Below are 22848 nucleotides of genomic sequence, written 5' to 3' on the forward strand. Positions count from 1 at the left end.
AGCACATAAATAACAAGTATCACTACATTTGAAAGCTAGTGCAAGATGGAGTGTTGCAGCTATGGTATATCTCCACTAATGAACAAGTAGCTGACATCTTGTCAAAATCTCTTCCTAATAAGAAGCTTGTGTATTTGAGAGACAAGCTTAGACTGGTTGATATATCCTCCCTTGTTGAGAGGGAGAGATAGACACATCATTCTTGCCTTCACTCCGCGAAGAAAGAATGGAGGATTGGGTAAGCATCTGGCATACAATACTCTTTGAGGATGAGGTAGGGCATCCAAGACAAGAGTAGTCGTAGAGGAAATTCCTTGAGGATGTGGTATTCCAAGATAGGAATTGTCCTGGAAGGACATACCCCGTGAACACCCGGGTGGGGTATTGGCCTTGAGAGACAATGATGATGGTGTCTATTAGTAATTGGTCTCGCGAGCATTGTGCTATGATCTTGTGGAGAGATAGAGCTATTAGTCAAGGCCTTGCTATGTGACAATGTTGATTGATTTGATGCAAAGAGATGGTTTACTAATCAAACTCTTCTTATGAGATCTCTTCAGTTTGAGAATGTCCATGTACCATTTATGAATACCTTCATAGTTAAGAGGGGGTGTTGAAAAATGTGTAACTAGGTTCGGTCTTCATAAATATGAAATGTACTTTTGATTCTTGTGTATTGTAAAATGAAAGAAAAAATATTATTGTTATTTTTGGAGCATGGGTTTCATGCTCAAGATCTTTTGCTTTAGAAGTCAGGAACCCATTGAATGCTTCTAGAGTTTGTCCTAGGGTCAAGAAGTCAAAAGAGTCATTGTCATATGAGGAAGACCCCATCGGGCACATTGTAACTTGTAAAAAGAATTATTTTTGTATTTTAAAGTGTCAAGATACCCTCCAAGACCAAGTCAGCTTGGCAGCTAAGAAGTCGGCCTAATCTAGGGCATTTCGTCCACCTTGGAAGCTTATATATAGGAGGGAACTTGACCTCCTATGGACATCATTCATCCTCTCATCATTCAAGTGAAGAAGAAGAAGGCTAGCGAAGAAGGAAGAAGGACGAAGACAAGTGTTTGGGTTATTTCTCTCTCTCTTTTCACATGTGCGAAGGAAAGGAGGCTAGGGTTTTGTTGCTGCAAGATCGAACTTGGAGAAATTGCAGAAAGAAGGTCGAAGGAAGGTCCATTAGGTCATCCTTAAACCCTAGAAGGAAGAGAAACTCAAGCGAAGGTCAAGGGAGGCCTTGGAAGCCTTAAATTTGCTCACACATGTGGAGACAACATTTATTGCAGGGGCCGAAAATTTCAGACTGGCAGTAGAGGCTGAAATTCTATAGTTGGGGGTCGAAGTTGTGCTGTTGGAAGAGATTTGGCTGGGTTTGACTTGGACAAAGGAAGCAAATCATCAAGAAGGTCGGACTTGGTCATGGAAAAGTATTGGTCTTGGTGTAGAGGTCTTGGAATTCGTCAATTGAAGAATCTAGAAGAAGAGAAGAGATTTGTGGGTTTTCCTCTCAAGTGGAGAGGTTTTGGCCTTGGCTTGCAGCCTATATCCTGTGTTCCTGTTTACTGTTGATCTTCTTGTTTTGGTCACTTTTTGATGATAAGAATAACATAATAATAAGAGAAAAAATTTAATAAGAAAAAGTAAAAATATATCACAAGCAATTATCAAGTTTAAGATAAATCATTCTAACTGTAGCCCTCTAGATTTCTCAACATGTGACTCCTAGGGTTTCTCTCAAACCCTAGCTTCTATATCCAAAAATAAAGGCTTCCTAGGGTTTCCTTCGAACCCTAACATTCTTTTAGGTCTCCACCATTTTCATTCGTTTCACTCTACTTTGATTATGAACTTCATCATAGGTGTCTTAACGGGGGTGATCTCAATGACTTTTCTTTAGCCCAGTTCTGATACCATGTTAATTTTTAGGGCTAGATTGTTCTTTGGTGTAGATAATTGCATATTTTAAACCTTTCAACATTTTCACATAACATTAACCCCATAGCATCATATCATTATTAGCAATTATGTAGAGAGAACAATAACTTCAACAATGCAGCGAAACAATAAAAGTATAGTAGAAGAAAAACATGCACAATAGAGACACCAGGATTTAGGTCAGAGACCACAACAAAACCCCACAAGGGTGAAAACTCAACCAGATTCTTCTTCTATTAGATATTCATCAAATGTTCAACTAAGATATAAAGTACAATAAGAATGAGATACATTGATCACATCAGGCCTCCTAAGGCCAACCCAAGTTAGTTCACAACTACGTTTGTGAACTGAACGATCTGATGTTCGATAATCAAACAAGTCCAAGAGAGTTGCTATCATATCACTGTCTCAAGTAGCATCATCCATGTCACTGCAATAGGTGTCATCCATATCAGAAGTCTTCACAATCAGGGATTGTTGTCACTATCAATTGTCAACATTACTATTATATATCATAAGAGCAAGGTCACTATCATCATAAGAGCATGGTCATTGTCATCATATATCTCATTGTCACTGTCATATATCATCTAGGTCATTGCCACATGACAGTTCTTGCCATGCCATATCAAAGGCCATATATATATATATATATATTATTATCATGTCTCCATGTCAAGATTAGGTAGGTCATTGTCATGCCTCCTCACATAAATCACTATCATGCCTCACTATCATATAGGTACAACCATATACCAATGCATCGAGGGAATATATATATGTATCAAGTTCATTGTTGTCAAGATTAAGGTTACTGCGATGTCAAAGGTACTGCTATGTACTATCATGTCAAAGGTTACTGTCATCTCGCAGGGCACTGTTCTTTACATAAGGATATCTGTCATGCATCAAAGTCACTACCATATACATTGATCATTGTGTCATATCAAGTTTACTGCCATAAATTTACTACCATATGCTAATTTCCATATTAGGGTCACTGCCATACAAGGTGTTAACTGTGTTGTCATTCATACCAACATTACAACTCAGTTAAACGTCTTCGTCATATGAGTCTATAGTTTTGTCATAAACATATATTACAGGTATCACATCCATACTATCATGAGGATCTTCACAGACTCAGTATATATATATATATATTCATGTGGATCTTCACAGACTCAGTATATATATATATATATGTATGTATGTATGTATATATATATCACAACGACCTCGAAGCAAGACTGTGTGATCTACATGACAGTTACATTTGACAAGGTATCTTTAGATATGGCAGTTATATAGGTTATGTTCATACTTTAGGTTGATCAAATTTCGAGCTATAGAGATACAAGTTTGAGCCACAGGATACGAGCCTTAGGTTTATTATATGAGCCAGAAAGATACAAGTTTGAACCATGGAGATGCTAACCTCAGGTAATGCGAGACACAGTTGACGAGCCATACAATATATATAAACCACTATTGATAAATGCGAGCCTCAAATGTGAGTCATAGATCATGAAGCGAGCCATAGGAAATAATATGATCCATAGAGATTCGATGCTAGAAATGGATAAATAAAGCAATCCATAGAGGAGTTTATAAGAGCCACTGCAAAGCGAGCCCTTGAGATTAGCGAGCCATTGTAAAGCTTATGCGAGCCTCATCATAGAGATATGTAATACGAGCATTGTAATGTATATTGCAAGACACATGAAACGAGCCACTCTGTAAGGTATAATGTCTGGAAGGTATAATGCGATCCACAAGAATATATATATATATATATATATACGAACCACATAACAATGAGCCATAGAACCATTGTGAAACAAACCACTGAGAGAAGAAGCGTGTGAGCCACAAAGCTTGATGCGATCCACATAGCAACTAATATGAGCCTCAGAAAATTCGATACACATAAACATGCAGGTCGCTGAAATATTCGAGCTATAGAAGTTTGAGATGATGATCCAAATGGGAGAGGACACTTGCCAATCTAAAATTGTTGCCATTTTATGAAGGGTCACGACCCTTGGGCAAGCCGACATACATAGCAATTTGGATGGTCGACTTGTAATCTTTTGGAGGGAAATATAAAATTCAAATTAACGTTAAATATATTTTCACATGATTTTTACGATCGCTTGCCCAAGTGAATTCAAGGTATATTAAATAAGAGAGGAACCAAACCAATTAATAATTTCCTTTATTCAATTCGAATTCATCTTTGGGGCGAGATAGGCTTCAATTGATTCTTAGGGTTTCTATGGGGAAATTCGTCCCATAGTTGCCCCAATTTTCAATAGGTCCCACATAAGGTGTTGGGAAAGATGACACTAGAGGACTCGCTTACAGGGATGAAGCCAAATGGCAGGCATTTCAGAATATTTGGCAACTTGGCATATTGTCACATTCCACGGGAAACACGTTCCAAATTGGATTAGACTGTAGAGAAGGGATACTTTGTTGGGTACAGTGAGGCCTCAAAGGCATATCGAATATTTATTCTAGGGACTAGGAGGATTATTGTCAGAAGAGATGTCTGATTCTTGGAGGACAAGGCATATCAGAGGTCTAGAGATTTGCTAGAAGCAGTTGATCAGAGTGAGCTGCTAGTAGAAGCTTTAAGGGTAGAACAATAGGTTGAGGGACATGATAGAACGAGTACTGTTACCAGTATGAGCTCAGCTGTAGGTGTAGTTGTTCCATAGAGTTCACAAAGCGCGGAGCAGTGGATGTAGCAGATATGAGAGATGCGTCAAGAGGATGTGGAAGTCCAAATTCCACCTTCTACAGTTGGCAAGAGGAACCGAGAGGTTCAACAAATACTCAGGGATGCTCAAGAGTTTTTAGGGACTCCTAGGATGAGCATGAGAGAGCAAAGACAACCAAACAGGTACACTGGCTACATGGCACCAGTCAGTCAGATTGTGTATAGCGAGCCTTCTAGCTATCAGGAGGTCACACAACAAGAAGTGTGGTGGGATGTGATGGTTGAGGAGTATACCTTGATCATGCAGAACAATGTTTGGGAGGTGGTGCCTAGACTGACAGACAGGGTGGTGGTTGGATCATGCTAGATCTATAAGATCAAGCACGGTGCAAACGATAGCATTAAGAAATATAAGGTGAGGTTTGTGGCCAAGGGTTTCTCTTAGAAGGAGACAATAGATTATGAGGAGACATTCACTACTGTGGCCAGGTATACTTCTACCAGGGTTGTGTTTTCACTTGCAGCACAGATGGGATGGAAGATTGTTAAATTGGCAACTAGGGCCAAACTCCATGTGGGTCAGTTTATTTATGGCAGCTGATATTTTTATTGGATCCCTCCCGTCGAGAGGTGTAGGATTGATCCAAAGATCATCCGATTCCGATAAGTATTTATGGAGATATGAATTTATTTTGTTATGTAATTATTATCAAGCCGACTAGCTCTTATGTAGGCTCTAGAAGCCCAACTGACGTGTCTATTCATCATCCTCGTTTTGGTATAAATAGATGAGGATTTGTTATCATTTTGCAGATGTATTCTTGATGTGATCTCCTCTCCACGTCTTGGGTTTTGAGAAGGAGAGTCACAAAAGGAATACGCTGCCCTAGTTTGCTGATGCCCTAGCCAACGTATGCTGATCCAACACAGGGACAAGGAGACTCTTTCAACGTAGTCAATGAAGACTCATCCAACGCAGTCACAAATACACAGATGATCAACGCTGTCCACAAGTCTGATATGCTTGCTCTAAATCTAATCACAACCATGGAGGAGAAGCCTATACGCAGCAAGGAAAGGCTCTTCATTCGGTCTACCATGGATGCTATACAAAACTCCAAACGCAATCAAATCTCAAGCTCCATTCCATATATCAGGTTTTGCTGTTTTATACAGAAACGACATCCACCCACAATCACATCGGGATACAGGAAAGTTTGTATTTTCCTTACGCAAACTGATACATGCTGCAGCGCCATTTGAAATAGAAGCTCGACACATGTCAAGAGCAAGATCAATGGGGTCCGGTAAAGCAGGAAAAGACTTCGGAGCGGATCTGTACCAATACCATCATCGATAGAAGTCGATGGGATCAAATACATTCTAAATACACAATCAATGATCTGCAACTTATCAAGACTGCACAATCTCAACATGGTTATCACCACAGTGATTATAATCGCTACAGGTATATACTGGAAGGAATGAGGAACAGAATTTGGGAGCCGGTATATGAAGCTGCATGGATAAACCTAGCTACAGTCATATGCAGATAGCAATACGCAGCAAAGAAAACCCACGTGGATGGCCCTATCGATATATGGATCATATTCATGCAATTATATTTATAATGCATGGAATGCAAAGATACGGGGCGTATTCATTATGGACGCAATTATATTTATGGAACGTAGAGAGATACGGGTCATAATCATTATGAACATAGTCATATTTATGATGAATGTAAATGCTGGTCATTGGGTTGTAACATAAATGCTAGATGATGAGCAGCAATATATATACGTTGGGGTGATTCAAGTTACATGATGTATATATATATGGACAGTGATATACGGTATATGAAGACTCATATATTCTGACCTATGCTCATATATGCAGGCAAATCTGCAGTACAACATATATACATGGGAAGGTATATATATGCAAGTTATGGCAATAAATATCCATGCAGGCAGAAGGGCGTATTATAATAAGGACGCAACTATGATTTAATGTGCATGGATAGCACAATGATACATGGACCATGGACAACACCATGATGAGTGCAATCATAAGCATGGGCAGCATGAAGCAGGATGATTATCATGATTAGTGCAGCGTGGTGCAGTACACTATAAGGTACAGCAAATGGATGAAATGCAGAATGATGATAGGTGAAGGAGTCACCTTGAGAATCAGTTGAAGCAGAATGTCTTCAACTGATCTCATCATTATACAAAATGATCTACGCTAGATCTAGATAAGTCAAAGTGTTGACTTCTGTTGTAAATGTACTTTCTCTCTCTCTCTCTCTTTCTCTGCTGAACTTTGAAGATAAAAGAAGATTTGATCAAAGGGTTTCCCCACACATTGTGGGGTTTGTCCCTGGCTCGCGCCATATCTTGTGTCCTCTTGCCTTGGCTTGTCTTTTGCGATTTATAGTTATGTTCTATCTGTAGTTTATCTTAATGCTGATGTGATTGCTAATTATGAAAATTTAAATAAATTGCTCTAGCATAAAACATACCTAAACTTAACAAAGATCCATCAGATGGATGTCAAGAGACGTTCCTTAATGGTGAGTTGGAAGAGGAAGTGTAAAATGAACAACCAAAAGGCTTTGTAGCACACATCTGTGAGACCCATGTGTGAAGATTGAAGAGAGCTTTATACGGGCTCAAACAGGCTCCCAAGGCATGGTATGAGCGCATCAACAGATACTTGCAGGTGATGGGCTTTGTGAAGAGTGAGGCAAATGCAAACATCTACTATTTGATGGTTGGGGGTGAGGTACTCATTCTTATCCTATATGTGGATGACTTGTTTTTGACTGGTTCATTGGAGCTCATAGAAGAATGCAAGAGGGACCTAGCAACAAAGTTCAAGATGAAAGACTTGGGGTTAATGCACTACTTTCTAGGCATGGAAGTGTGGTAGACAGATGGGGAGATTTTATTCGGACAAGGGAAATACTACATAAAGATCATGTCTACACCCATGATAACCAATTGGAGGAAGGTAGATACATCTAAGAAGGATGTGGATTCCACATTATACACGTAGTTCATTGGCTCTCTTATGTATTGGGTCAACACTAGGCCAAATATATCCTTTGCGGTAAACTCTTTCAGTTAGTTTGTGGTTGAACCGAAGAGGGTGCATTGGACAACAACGAAGCATTTGCTGCGTTATTTATGAGGTACAATAGAGTATGGGATCAAATATACTCAAGGTGATGGTATTAGGTTGATGGGCTATATTGATGTAGACTGGGGAAGCATTACAATGGACAAGAAAAGCACTTCAGGGTGTTGCTTCAACATGAGATCGAGAGTTGTCTCTTGGTATAGCAGGAAGCAAAAGTCTATGACACCAAGTTTTGTGGAAGCAAAGTATATAACAACTGGCATGGCGACACGTGAGGCCATTTGGCTTTGGAAGATGGTAGTAGCCTTGTCTGGTCAGAAGGTAGAGACGACAATGATACACTGTGACAAACAAAGGTGCATCAGGCTGTTCGAGAATTCGATGTTTCATGACAAGTCAAAGCATATAGACATCATAAATCATTTCATCCAGGATTGTGTGCAATGTGGGATAGTTCAGCTACAGTATATACCAAAAGATCAACAGGTCGTAGACATCCTAACGAAGGCCTTGGGGAAGGTGAGATTTATCTTCTTTAGAGATAAGACAGGTGTTATGCAAAACACCTTCCTCTCTAAGAGGGAGTGTTAGTTTACGTAGCTCGTACAAGTGTTCTGTTGTGAGGTGTCAATGAGGCTAAGAGCACAAGAGGATTAATTATCTCCAAGCCCATTTATTCTTCTACATGAAAATGTCTTAATTAGTTTGTTAACCAATTTTTAATTATTTTCCTAAGTCTAACATAGGGAAAATGGTTAATTAATCAATATTAATTGAGACAAGTCGATTTCTCTCTAGTGACTTCTAGAAAAGTGATTTGATGGAGTCAAGATGATCTTAGCCATTAATCGTGATAAAATATTGGCCATTGATTGCTCAACAAGAGATTATAAAAGGAAGTCAATGGGCATCTTAGAGATACAATTCGATTGAGCAAGGGTGCAGTGATAACGTGGGACACCCACAAAGGTTTCAACAGTGATTGAGGAGATTAGCCAAAGAGATTTCTTCATAATGATCTCCAATTTCTTAAAGACAAAGGGATGTCAAATTAATCTTCAAAGGGCCGATTTTCTCTAGTGCTGTGAATTTCTAGAAGGAGGTTGATTTGCCAGAGAGAGGAAAAATTTGCCAAAAAGGCCGATTTTCAGGAGGAAAATTGAGTTTGCCATTGAAGATCGATTTTCTAGTGGAGGCCAAATTATTTCCCCAGGGGGTGCAAGTTGCCAATGGAGGCCGAGTTTTCTCCAGACCACGTGCGGGCTGAGTTGAGGCCGTATAGGAGGGCGGCATTGATTCTAAGAGGTTGCTTCCAAGACGTCAAATTAGCTTGCAAAAGTGAAGAAAATAATTTGCCGGAGCTTTGCGATTTCACGACAAGCAATTTATGTAATTTTCAATTACAATTTTGATAAAGAATAATAAAATCCTCATCTTCAGAACTGGTTTCCCCACATTGGGGTTTTTCCAGGGAATTTTTTTTTTTTCAGAAATCTCGGTGTCTATTTTTATGTGTGTTTTCTTAGTTCCCGTGGTTTATTTAATTGGTGAAATTTGCAATTGCGTTTATGCAGTATTTGTAGTAAATTAATTTGCTGGGACAAATAATCATTAAAAGGTAGGAGAATAATTGCTTGATATATTGCAATAGAATATTCACATTTGTGATAACTGTGATGAAAAATACTTTTCGAGGCATAAATGCCAGGATCAAAAAATTTCTATGGCCATTTTTGAACACATTTTAGAAGATGATGGTGGTGATTTCCTTCTCGAATCTCCAACTCAGCCAAAAGATGACATTCCTCTTGTCGATCAACTAGAGTTAGAACCACAAATACCTTTACATGCTTTAATTGGTATTTCAATTCCCCAAACTCTCAAATCACTTGGCTACATCAAGCATTGTAAAGTAATTATTCTCATAAACAGTGGCAACACACAATTTCATTCATTGAAGGGTTGCACAAGAGACCCATTACTATATCCATATAGTCAACAATTTTCAGACCATGATTTGCTAATGAAGGTTCCATGAAATGTGGGGGTCACAATGAAAATATGCGCCTTCAAATTTGGGATTATTCTTTGAAATCCCACATGTTTTCCATTGACATGTGGGATTATGACAATGTTTTGGGTGTTGAATGGTTGCACACTCTTGGCCCCATCAATATGGATTTTAAGGAATTATACACGAGCTTCTAGCAGGATGGACGTCACTATATTTCCAAGGCATCATAACAAGCTCGCCTAAAATTGTCAATTTACTGTGCATGGAAAAGATTACTCAAAAAGAGCCATTCTAGCATCATCGTCCAAATCCATGCCATTCAAACTTTTGAGACTCATTCCCAAACAATTCATCTAAACCTGTAGTTTGTTTTATCCAAACATCACTCAGTTTTTGAGACCTCCCGACGCCTCCCACCTTTTTGAAGTGCCCATGATCATTCCATTCCATTCATACCTAGTAGCCTCCTTGCCAATGTTCAACCGTATCACCACCCTTTTGCTAAAAAACATGAGATTGAGAAAATTATTCAAGAATTGTTAGCTGTTGGTGTCATCTTCCCTAGTACTAACCCTTATTCATCCCTTGTGGTCATGGCACTAAAAGAAGAAGGCACTTTGTAATCTACCCTAATTTTCGTGCCCTCATCAAAATAACCATCAAGGATAAATTTCGTATTCTTGTTGGCAATGACCTTTTGGAAAAACTTCCATGTGCCTAGCTTTTCACCAAACTTGATCTTCTTCCTTCCTATCACTAGATTCGTATGAACTTTGAAGGAGGGAGGTTGGTATTCCTAAGATTGCCTTTTGTACCTATAAAGGCCATTATGAGTTTTTGGTCATGCCTTTTGGCTTATGTAATGCCCCTTCAACCTTCCAAAGCTTCATGAATCACATCTTCCAACCATTTTTACGCCATTTTGTCCTGGTTTCAATGACATAGTCCTTTATATAAAACCTGGTAGGCCCATGTTATCTATGTGGATAAGGTCTAGCAATTACTTATCTTGTTTTCTCAAAAGGTCCAAGTGTGCCTTTGGGGTTTCCAAAATAGATTACTTGGGCGATATTGTGAGTAAGGATGGTGTATGAGTAGACCTAAAGAAAATCGAAGCTATGAAGTTTTGACACATGTCCTAAGACTATTAAAAGTTGACAAGGCTTCCTTGGATTAGTAGGATATTATAAAATGTTGCGAAATTGTAGCCCCACTCAATGCTTAAGAAGAATGCTTTCAATTGGAATGAGCCAGCTAATGAAGCCTTTCAAGCTTTGAAAGATGTGTGTACCATTCTCGTACTCGCTCTTCCTGACTTCACTAAGACCTTTGTTTTGGAATGCTGATGCCTACAAAAAATGCATTGATGCAGTTCTCTTGCAAGACAGTCGACCATTGGCCTTTGCTAGTGAACAACTTTTAGAGGGACACTTGGGAATATTAACACATGAAAAAGAAATGATGGCCATTTTGCACGTGGTGAACATCTAGTTTCACTTCTTTCTGGTTCAATGTTTCCAAATTAAAATTGAACATCACAACCTCCAGTGTTTTGTGTGTTGAAAAATGTAACTAGGCTTTGTCTTCATAATGACATATGTAATTGTGATTTTATGTAATTGATGCAAAAAAGAAAAATAAAATTATTATTGTAATGCTTGTCTCATGGGTTTCATGAGCAAGGAATTTTATTTAGGTAAGGCTCCCATTGTGAGCCCTTAGGATTGGTCATAAAGTCAAAATGAGTCAATGTCATGTATGATGGACCCTTCTTGGGCATGTTACATATTTGTATGAGTCATTAAAAGAATAAAAAGGCCTTCCAAGACCAAGCTCAAGCACCTCCTACAAGTCGGCTTCAAGAAGGAATAATGAAACCTCTCTAAAGGACATGTCAGCTTATTTTCATGGGCAATCACTATAAATAGGCAGCTCAACCTCATTTCAGAGGCAAGAATTTCGGTTAAGGTCTGAAATAAGGAGAAGTACGGAATCACTAGAAAAGGGGCCATACAACCAGCGAAGAGAAGGCAAGAAAAAGCGAAGTATTTTGGGGTAATATACACTTCACACGTGTGAGATTTCATAACTCTCTGTTGTAGAAAGAGCCGAGATACTTCAGGTATTACAGTCATCTTGAGAAGGCAAATTTGGAAGAAGTCTAATAGATCCTCTAGCCGAGTTAAGGAAGGTGAGTCTCTCTCTCTCTCTAGCTAAGAAGGTTGAAGGTCAAAATTGCTCAAGGATCGAATCTAGGGCTCTCTGAATTAGGGTCGAAAAGTTTCAGATATGTTCAAGGGACCAAAGTTTTGAAGGGTAGCCGAAAAGGAGGAAGAAGCAAGAGAGTTGAATATTGTTGACTCAAGGAAAAGAGGATCTTATCAAGGAAGCTTTGTGACTTGGTCTTGGAGAGGCAAATGGGTCAAGGGTCTTGGTCTTGGTATTCGTCAATTGAAGTCTCTACAAGAAGAAGAATTCGTTTGGGTTTTCTTCTCAAGTGGGAGAGGTTTTGGCCCTGGCTGATCGCCTATGTTTTGTGTCTCTTGTCCCTTTATTTGTTTATTCTTTGGTAGTTTTTTGATGAAGAACACCATAATAATCTAACAAAAGAGAAGATCATAATCTAATGAAGTAAAAAGCATTCATAAACAGTTATCATTGGAAGAGAAATCACCTAATTGCTATGCCCCAGATTTCTCGACATGGTTTTAGAGCTTAGGTGACAAAGTGAAGGAAGGGCATTGTTATTGCTCAAACTAGCAGGGGACCTAAAGGGGATCCCTAAAGGGCAAATGCTAGGCCAAGGGCAACAATGGAGACTTAACCCATTATCACCTCAGTTAAGGCTCCCTTCTATTTACGGACTTTCATCGATGGGAGGAGACCCGATATATTATGGAGTCACTAATGAAGGATAAATGAATCGAGTGGATGTGGAGTGACCCAAATGATTCCCTTTCCAGAAGAGGTTGAAGGATAGAGCTTGCTTGTTTTCTAAGCAAGGTGCAGTGCTCTCTAGGAGAGGAATGAGAGGATTTGAGGGTTAGGTTTAGGGGATATGAATCATGAAAGAATTTCCCAATCCCTAAAATCCTTATTGAAATTGGTATCCCGGATGGTTCTTGAAGAATTGTCTTTTCAAAGGAACAGGACCACAGGGGACCAAGTGGACCCAATCTAGGTTAGGAGGAAAGTTTTTAGCAACCAATGATGTTCTCAGCCTGGACAAGGTTGGGGAAAAGGATCAAAGAAATAATAATCACTTATAGGTGTTGAATTGATCCTATGAGGTACTAGCCTTGGGGATGCTAGGGCAAAGTTTGGTCTCGAAGCTAGGGCTTGGCTTTTCTCACAACTCCACTGTTGGAATGGCCTCAAATTTGGAGGAGGTCTTGAGGAAACATCAGCGCAGGAGAGGCTAGGAGATCAAACTTTTTGGAGGGATAGTTTGTCGGGAAAATGATGCCCTAGGTGACCCAACTTGGCTAGACCTAGGAAAAGGTGAAAATAAGTTGATTTTAGGTGTCAATGCCTTATTCTTGGGAGAATGGAGTCTATGATAAATATGAGTGAGGACCTTTGGTTCCTAGTCAAGGAGGCCTCAAGACTACTTCGCTAGCCTTCTAGGTCAAAGAGAAGCAATCTTCCAGCTTTTATACTTCAATGTGTAAAAGGTGATAGCTTATCAAGATAAATTCATTGATAGAATTACCTCGAGGAGATTTCATTCACATTACATGACCCATACATTGAGAGATGCTATATAGAAACAAAATTCCACAATTTAAGCAGTAAATGCATGCAACAATTAGCCCTAAAAATAGCGAAAATCCCAGTACAATGTATATGAAAAAGTAAACAAGAATAACATTAAAAACATGTACTTACATGTAATAGAGTCCAACCTTCCACAATTTGACAATAGAGAAGCTGCAAGACAAGATAAACTAAATCCACACATCAAAATTCATGCTCCAAGAAAAAGTGCGAAAATCTCAAGAAAGAGAAGAGATCCGATCCAAAGTGATGATGAGCAAATGAACTCATCTCACTTGTATTTATAACACTAATGAGGAGTTAGAAATAGAATCCTCAGCCTACATAAGCCCAAAAAATAAAATAATGTGCTCATATTCTAACTTTTGGTGACAAGCCCACCAAACTAGCTCACAAATGAGAGAATATGCGTCTTAGACTCTTAAGAGGTCAAATAATAATCTTTGCATGTCGTAGGGCCCTCTAAGAGGACTAATGGGATCCATGGGTACCATAATGAAGAGTAGGACCCTCAACAGTGATGGGCAAGGGGTTGATCCCTTGTTCTCCAAACAATAAACCTGTGGTGCTCCCAATGGGTGTGAGGGCACAATAATAACCTCATGGGTTTCCAAATGAGTTGAGGATGCTTGTAGATCGTCTGCAAGGGCTTTGATGATGGTGTAGGGGATGCCACATCATCCTACATGTCTTGGGTCAGCTGCCAAGTGCATGGTACATCTGTGGGGCCAGCTAGGCAAAGGTGAACTAGGTGCATCATCCTCGTCCAATGGGAGTACCTCGAGCATCTCTGATCATCCTCGGGGATCATGAGTATTGTTTACTACTGTGGAGACCCATGGCTCTCAACACACAACATACATGTGCCAATGTAGCTCTTTGGAGGATGAGGACCCCGTATAGGGAGCCCAAACCCAATATGGAGACCATCTGCAATCCTGCATCAGATCCAATGCGTCCCTTAGCCTTCTAGTACAACAAGTCATTAGGGAAATCAAGTAAATGAGCTTACCAACCATGGACCACAGGTGGGGACTTCATAATGGCCTGCCCTTCCATAATGGGCTTCAGGATGTGCCAATGTCTCCTAAACTCCAAATGGGGTTGACTAGGTATCCTATTAGGTGGTTTCTACTTTTAAAGGGGATAATATGTTCAAGGTACATCCTTTAAAAGGTGGTGGCTTGTGACAAATAGGTGAATGAAGTAAGGGATGAGAAGGGGCAACCTTGGGTCACATTTTGGGGTACAAGGGTAGCTAATAAGAGGGAAGCCCACACTTGGGTTTATAATGTATAGGAGGGAGCAATTGTGGTACATGAGGTGCCCCGACCTTGATTTTCGCACCCTTCTTTATATGCCTTTTGCCTTTTTATGATTTTATTTGATTAACTACTCGGGGCTCAAAGGGGTAAGAGCATGATGCATAAGATATAACAGTGAATAGCCCCTTTTAAAGGTAGGGCGGTTCATTGCCATCAGGGTTTGGGACAATCATGGGTTCCTATATGATGAAGGAGGCTCATAGAACCTGTAGGAACCAGGGTGATGGCCATGATGATGGGGCGGCGCTCATGTATTGGCTTTTGCCCACGTGCTAAATGTGTTTGTCCCGACCATCTTTTGCATTTTGTGGTACATCTTCCTGTTAAATGTGGCCAAATATGCTTTTGTCTTTTTTTTTAGCTGCATCAACCTTCGGGCATCATTCCAGCCCTGACCCAAGGTGTGGGCAAGGGGAAGGGGAAAACTAACCCTATGTGGACGAGGAATGTGGACCCAGGTGGGAGAAATGATGAATGGGGTAATAATGAGTGGAAAGGAGGTAATATATGTAGATAAGGGAGTGAGACCATGCAACCAAAATCAGGTTTCTCGTGAAATACCATCCCTAAAGCCAAATGGTTAATAAAAGAGATCCCACAGGACTAGAATCCAAGGTTAATATCTAGAAGGGGTCTAGGGGACAAGAGCACAGACCTGGCCCATTCTTTCCGCCGAATCCCCACATTAATCCATGCCGAGAAGTGCCAATGATAAGCAAACTACAATACTCAATTACCAAATGACAAGGCATACCTTTAGGTTCGGGAGGCCCACCTTCAAACATACGATCATGGCAGATGGGTGAGGGACCATATGGTTGGCTCAGATGGCGGAGAAATGGCATAATGAGCTAGTTGGTGGCTGCAAGGGGTTGCTGGCTATCGTCTAAGGACCATCTTGGAGAAAAATTTTTCTCCTAGGGATATCACCCACAAAATGGTGGGTAACAGGGATCTCATCAAGGGACACTCAAGCATTCAAGGATAAAATATCAAGGAAGGCATCAAAGCAAATCTAGAAGATCATCCTAATGTCAAGATCTACAAAGAAGTATCAAAACCCTAGGTCAAATAAGAAGTCTACTCCAAGAAGAAGTCTTGGGATCCTCAAAAGACCATAAAGACCCTACTCAAGTCTTATCAATCAAGTTTCTTGAAGACTATTCATTCAAAGGAAGCAAGATCAAGAAAGTTATCGTCATGTTCAAAAGTTCTAAGGCATTTCCCTCTCGTTGAAGCAAGGACCTTACCATTGAAGAAGATCATCCAAGAAGCATCAAGACATCATCAAGAAGTCATCATTGATCATAATCAACAAAGACAACACCATCAAAGGATCTAAAGTGATCTCCCTCCTTGTGGGGTCAAGGATCATTCTTGAAGAGATCTATCTTCATCAAGGAGAAGTTCTCTATCATCTTTACTATCATCAAATTCAAGGAGGCATCAAGTGGAAGAAGCATCTTAACAAGTAAGTATATTCATGTCCACATTTGAATTTGTCAAAATGTCTTTTTGCAAGGAAAATAACAAATTGGCTGGGGCGTCATGTTGAGAAATCTATGGCATGAGTGTTAGTTGGTTTCTTTTCCATTAGTGACTGCTTGTGAATGCCTTTTACTTCTTTAGATTAGTATCTTCTTCACGTTAGATTATTAGTGTTCTTTCTTCATCAAACAATAACGAATGCATGAACATAAATACACAAGAGACACATCATGTAGGCTATAAGCCAAGGCCAAAACCTCTCACTCTTTGAGAGGAAAACCCACACAAATTCTTCTTATAGAGATTCCAATTGACGAATGCCAAGACCAAGACCCTTAACCTATTAGCCACTCCAAGACCCAGACACAAGTCCTCAACCTTCTTATCATTACTGAGATCTTCATCACTGCAAGATCTGCATCACTGCCTTGATACTGAGATCATTATTGCTTAGACACTGAGAGATTCATCACTGCTTTGACACTGAGATCTTTATCACAGAGATGATACTTTAGTGTCATCAACAAACTGTAGATACAACGAGCTGTCATGTTGTCAATGAGACCTTACTGTCTTCTGATGTGATACCAAGATAGAGGTATTCTTCACTGCAAGGTAGGCCGAGTCCTTTAATGAGACAATCTTCTGCATTCCTTTCGAACTACTGATCAAGGAAATCCGAACTTGATACTATGCTTATCCATCCGAAATACAGAGGGATCTGTATTCCTGTTCACTGTGATTACACCCAATCTATTCAATGCGATTACACCCAACCTATTCACTGTACTCATCCGAATCTTATCCAAACTCTTCTCTACCTTCTCCATTGAGAATCTCAGGGATATGCTAGGTCTGCTATAGAGATCCGAAATGTTCCCTGTGATACCCATCCAAAACTTCAGAGAGAACGAAATTCTGAACAGTGTTGACCTCTGAAAATCTCAGAGATAGCCGAGTTGTTGATTGTCCTTATGCGAAGATCCTAGTTGGGTATTTATAGTAGTCTGTCCATAAATAAGTCGACTTGTATACATGAAGAGATGTGTCCTTTATTTGTGAGCCGACTTGTGTTATTTAGTTTATTTTGCAAGCTGACTTCAAGAGGAGAATCGTGCTTGTCTTTTGGAGGGCTATTTTGATAGTCCTATAAACTAGAATACTTTTTGACATATTTTCATACATGACATATGACTCTTTGAAAAATCCTAAAGCTCTCAATGGGAGCCATCTAGAAATAAAAAATCTTGCTCATGAAACCCATGAAGCAAGGGATTACAAAAATAATTTAATTCTTTTTATTTCATCATTTACAAAGATCATAATTACATGTCATTATGAAGACCGACCCTAGTTACATTTTACAACACTTCAAACTATCTTGCATGGAAGAAGAGGACACATCTAAATCTCATTGAAAATGCGGTCATGGATCCTGTCAATGTATCTATCACTAAAACCAACGATAGAAGATGCTCAAGCAGTTGCAAAGTATATGAAAAGGGAAGTGAGGGCTCAAATGATTCTCATAGAATCCATCAAGGATCCCCTCATTCCATATGTATCTAAACTAGACACCTCAAAAGAAATATATGACAAATTGGTAGAGTTGTTTTCTATATGCACTACAGGGGAAGTTATCTCTCTAAGGCAAGAACTCTACAAGCTAAGGATATCAAAAGAAGAGGGAATAACCTCATACTTTATGAGGATATCCGAAATAAGGGATCAAATTCAAGATCTGGGAGAAGTAATGTTTGACAAGGAAATGACCACTGTAGTACTAAATGCACTACCAGAGGAATGAGGCAACTTTACTTCAAGTATTTATGGGAAGAAAGAAGCTACTCCATTCCAAGATCTATGGTCACTATGCAAGAGTGAAGAAACCCGACTGAAGGCTAAAACTGATGTGGGAACTAGTGAGCAAAATCAAGTATATGCTGCTATGACAAGTTTGAAAATTTTGGTTCTTAGAAAAAGAGAAGGAACATGGCTAATATTCAATGCTATGGATGTCAAGAATATGGGCATTACAAAAGAGATTGTCCTAAGCTCAAGAAGGACAATAATAAAAGAGGTAGAGAAGAAGTCCATATCGCCGAAGAAGTGGAGGAAGTTGAAAAGAAGTCCAAAACAGAGGAAGTAAGAGATCTCTACTATCACTGAGATAGCCTTCCTCACCTAAGTTCTTTTCAAGTTCCTGTTCTTAAGTCTTTTGTTGTAAGATATGGCTATCATGATTCACTAAGAAAAATGATGGGATGCATCATGGCATCATAGAAGCATTGGAAGCAAGAGCTTGAGACATCATCATAGAGAAGCATGAAGGATGATTGAAATTGAAGTCCATGGCAGTTACCCATGGAAGGATATAACCCTTGGAAACCTCATTAGTAACATAGGTGGTACTTACGGATAAGAAAAGGTCATCTAGTACAAGGCTCATCATACGTCTGTCAAAAAAGAAACATATGCTGAATGAGGATACTCAAGATCCTCTATTGGAATCTTCGTTGGAAGGTTCACCAATCAAAAGGAAGCAAGGGTTTCATCAAGAATTCCAAACTTGTGGAATTCATGGGATGATGGTATGATGACAAAAGAGGTGAAGCAGATCAAGGGATTGAAGTTCTTTCAATCAAGGAAGTTGCTTAAGGAAGTTTGGATGACATAAAGGAAAATGAGGTATGTATGCTTACATATGGTTGCAAGTAAACATGGATAAATGCTCTATCACGGGAGCATGATCAAAAGAAAGGATCTCCTCCTTTGAGAGGATGTAGGAAAGCATGAGTCACACATTGTCTAGATGAAATCAACATAATATGTCCTCATATGAAATATGAGGTGGTTGACTGTGATTGGAGGAACTCTGATTAAAAGTTCCTGGGAAGAAAATGTGTGAAGAAAGAAGGAAAGAGATCATGGAATGTGCAACCATGAAGAAGGAAATCAACATTTGAGGACTAAGAGATTTGACTAGGATATCTCCATGAAAGATATGAGGATTCTGATGAAGTCTGACAAAGAAAGAGACCCTTGATAGTATATATCTTTGGGAGATGTGTCAATGTAGGATGCTGATGCAAACTAGAAGATGTCATGATGAAAGACCATCACAAAGGTAATTTTGATTTAATATTCATTCCTTTATTTTTGAATAATATCTAGATGGGCTTATGTAGGGCTGCCAAGGGAAGAGCTATGGATATCTTCCACTGCTGATGTCCATGTAGTAGGATGAAAGATCCTTAAGAAAACATGGCATAAAGAAGGCAACATGGCATGAAGGAAGGCCAGATAGGAACTGATGGATCACTTTACGATGAAAGGAATAATGACATGACTGACTCATGGATGAGAGTGATGGATGGTTTGTGCACTACGAAGAAGTCCCAAAACATAAACTCCTAAATAAATAAAATAAGTTCATGACATCGTGAGGAGGAGTTCTTCAAGCAGTTGGTTATCCCATCATCTCCACTTGAGGAGTTGCTGTAGGTCCCTAATTAAGAGGGAGCCTGGAAACAAGTTTCTTACTTGGTAGAAACTTGGAAGCAAATTTCTAAGCTAAAAGAGAGCTTAGGTACATTCCTTCCGTAGGAATGAGTACATTCCTTCATTGGAATAGGTATGTCCTCCCTAACTAAGAGGGAGAGATAGACACATCATTCTTGTCTTCACTTGAGAAGACAAAATGGAGGATTTGGTAAACATATGGCATCTGATGCTCTGTGAGGATGAGTTAGGGCATCCAAGTTAAGAGTAGTCGTAGAGGATTGATATTCTTTGAGGACTGGGAATCCAAGATAAGAATAGTCCTAGTGGAACACACCCTAAGAACCCGGTCGGGGTATGTTCCGAGATAGAGAATGATGAGGGTGTCTATACATCATTGGTCTCGCTAGCATTGAGCTCAGATCTTGTGGAGAGATAGAGTTGTTAGTCAAGGCCTTGCTATGTGACAATGCTAGTTGATATGATTCTAAACAAATGGGTTACCAATTTGACTTTTCTTATGAAAATTCTTCAAATTGAGAATGACCAAGGACCATTATGAATATCTCCCTTGTTAAGAGGGAGTGTTGAAAATGTAACTAGGTTCGGTCTTCATAATGACATATGTAATTGTGATTTTATGTAATTGATGCAAAGAAGAAAAATAAATTATTATTGTAATGCTTGTCTCAAGGGTTTCATGAGCAAGGAATTTTATTTAGGTAAGGCTCCCATTGTGAGCCCTTAGGATTGGTCATAAAGTCAAATTGAGTCATTGTCATGTATGATGGACCCTTCTTGGGCATGTTGCATATTTGTATGAGTCATTAAAAGAATAAAAAGGCCCTCCAAGACCAAGCTCAAGCACCTCCTACAAGTCGGCTTCAAGAAGGAATAATGAAACCTCTCCAAGGACATGTCGGCTCGCATTCAACTCATGTCGGCTTATTTTCATGGGAAACCACTATAAATAGGCAGCTTGGCCTCATGTCAGAGGCAAGAATTTCAGTCAAGGTCTGAAATAAGGAGAAGTGCGGAAATCACTAGAAAAGGAGCCATATAACCAGCGAAGAGAAGGCAAGAAAAAGCAAAGTGTTTTGGGACTGTTTTTGGGGTAATATACAGTTAACACGTGCAAGATTTCAGAATTCTCTGTTGCAGAAAGAGCCGAGATACTTCAGGTATTACAGTCATCTTGAGAAGGCAGATTTGGAAGAAGTCTAATAGATCCTCTAGCCGAGTTAAGGAAGGTGAGTTTCTCTCTCTCCAGCGAAGAAGGTTGAAGGTCAAAATTGCTCAAGGATCGAATCTAGGGCTCTCTGAATTAGGGCCGAAAAGTTTCAGTTCTGTTCAACGGACCAAAGTTCTGAAGGGTAGCCGAGAAGGAGAAAGAAGCAAGAGAGTTGACTATCGTTGACTCAAGGAAAAAAGGATCTTATCAAGGAAGCTTTGTGACTTGGTCTTGGAGAGGCAAATAGGTCAAGGGTCTTGGTCTTGGTATTTGTCAATTGAAGTCTCTATAAGAAAAAGAATTCGCTTGGGTTTTCCTCTCAAGTGGGAGAGGTTTTGGCCTTGGCCGATCACCTATAATTTGTGTCTCTTGACTCTATTTGTTTATGCTTTGGTAGTTGTTTGATGAAGAACACTATAATAATCTAACAAAAGAGAAGATCGTAATCTAATGAAGTAAAAAGCATTCACAAGAAGTTATCATTAGAAGAGAAGTCACCTAATTGCTATGCCTTAGATTTCTCAACATTTTGGCGCAATGACTTTCATCTCTGGAGTAACAAAATTGGGTCACCAAAATGTTTGGCTATGACTATGAGATCATTTATAAGAAGGGAAAAGAGAATGTGATAGCTGATGCTTTTTCTAGAAAATTGGAAGGGGAAGGGTCTAGTTTTTCACTCTCCTTCATTGTAGCCAATTGGTTGAACACGGTCTGCCATGAATGATTCTAAGATTCAAAAAGTTGCCACCTAATCCACCATCTTCAACATAATTCTCAGGCATATTTGGGCTACCATTTGCAAAATGAGGAGCTCTGTTATAAAGACCATTTTGAATTAATTCCAATGTACATTTTTAAGTCCACTGTGCTTTTTGAATTCCATGCCTTGCCGAAGCAAGACATTCTGGCTATCATGAAACCATATGAAAGGATCAAGTGTTCCTTTTTCTGGGAAGGAATGAAGAAGGATATATGCACCTTCGTGGCTAAATGCAATATGTGCCAATGCATCAAGGGAGATACAGTGAAAACTCCAAGATAATTACAACCTTTTCATATTCCTCCTATTGTATGGATGTATCTATATATGGACTTCATTGTTGGCTTACTTAAATCTGGAAATAAATCCATCATCATGTTGGTGGTTTATAGACTTTGGAAGTATTTTCATTTTCATGCTCTCGAACACCCATTTAAAGATTCCATGGTGGTGGTCGATGAACTTTCTAAATATGCTCATCTCCATGCTCTTCAACATACCAAGGGAGAACCAATGAAAACTCTAGGAGCACTACAACCTCTTCCTATTCCTCCTGCTATATGGACAGATAATATCTATGGATTTCATTGTAGGCTTTACCTAAATTTGATAATAAATCCATCATGATGGTGGTGGTTGATAAACTTTCCAAATATGCTCATTTCTATGCTCTCAAACACCCATTTAAAGCTTCCACTATGGCTCATGTTTTTTTGGACAATATCTTCAAACTACATGGTATGCTACAATCGATTGTCATAGATCGAGATCCCATTTCCACCAGTAATTTTTGGCAAGAATTGTTCTAGCTCTAGGGTACCCAATGCTTGGAGGCCTATTTGCAAATGTTCTATGTTTGAAAGATCGTTTCAATGGGTTCAATGGTTACCCCTCACTAAATGGTTGTACAATACAACTTATCATGATAATACTCGC

The sequence above is a fragment of the Pinus tabuliformis genome, chromosome 7 (genome assembly GCF_031772625.1).
Source record: "Pinus tabuliformis cultivar Carrire ecotype Pingquan chromosome 7, CPIR1, whole genome shotgun sequence".
NCBI lineage: Eukaryota > Viridiplantae > Streptophyta > Pinopsida > Pinales > Pinaceae > Pinus > Pinus tabuliformis.